Raw genomic sequence first — 969 nt, 5'->3', positions numbered from 1 at the left:
GCCCTCGGGAGGCGGTTGCAAAGTCACACACTTCCGCCTTTTGCCCTTACTTGAAGCAAGCCTGGAATCTGGCAAGTTGCAGGGGAGCCATCTTTGTTAAGGGTGGCTGAAGCCCAGGCAGCCATTTTTGCGATGGGTACCATTGTTTCCCCTGCATTCCTGTGCAGTGAGCATCCTTTGCAGAAGGACAAATGGATTTTTGTTTGCTTGTCCTACTTTGTTTTAATTTCTGGGAAAATGCACCCTGGCCTTAGAAAGGAGGCAGGAGACCAGCTGATTTTATTGTCCCTAGTTTGCAATTCTTAGATTCACCCAAACCAGGGGACAGCCACTAAAACCAATTGTCGGGGCAGTTAGAGCAGACAAGATAAAATATTTCTTTTCCCAGCATGTTATTAGTCTGTGGAACTGATGTGATGGCGTCTGGCCTGGATGGACAGAGGGATGTTATTGTCCCTCTCACACAGCACCAGAACTAGGGAACATCCACTAAAATTGAGTGTCGGGAGAGTTAGAGCAGACAAAAGAACATATTTCTTTTCCCAGCATGTAATTAGTCTGTGGAACCCCTTGCCACAGGATATGGGGATGGTGTCTGGCCTGGATGGATAGAGGGATGTTATTACCCCTCTCACACAGCACCAGAACTAGGGAACATCCACTAAAATTGAGTGTCAGGCTCTGCTTTTGAGCTGTCTGCAGCTGGTAACAGGGTTCTGGACTAGATGGACAATTTTGACTGGATCCATTAGGAGTTCTCTTAGGCCAGTACCCAAAATGCTTCATTAGCACATCAGACATGAAACAGGTTGCAACTGTCCCTCTTCAAATGTACATCTAGACTGCGGTGGAAGAGAAGACCAGGAGACATAAGTGTAAAGAGGCATGTCAAATATCAGCGCAGAAGATGGGAGGGACACTAGTTTGGGATTAGTTGTGGGAAGGAAGTGCCCCCCTCCTTTTGGAGGC

The sequence above is a fragment of the Tiliqua scincoides genome, chromosome 5, assembly GCF_035046505.1.
Source record: "Tiliqua scincoides isolate rTilSci1 chromosome 5, rTilSci1.hap2, whole genome shotgun sequence".
Taxonomy (NCBI): domain Eukaryota; kingdom Metazoa; phylum Chordata; class Lepidosauria; order Squamata; family Scincidae; genus Tiliqua; species Tiliqua scincoides.
Note: the sequence above shows the minus strand (reverse complement) of the source record.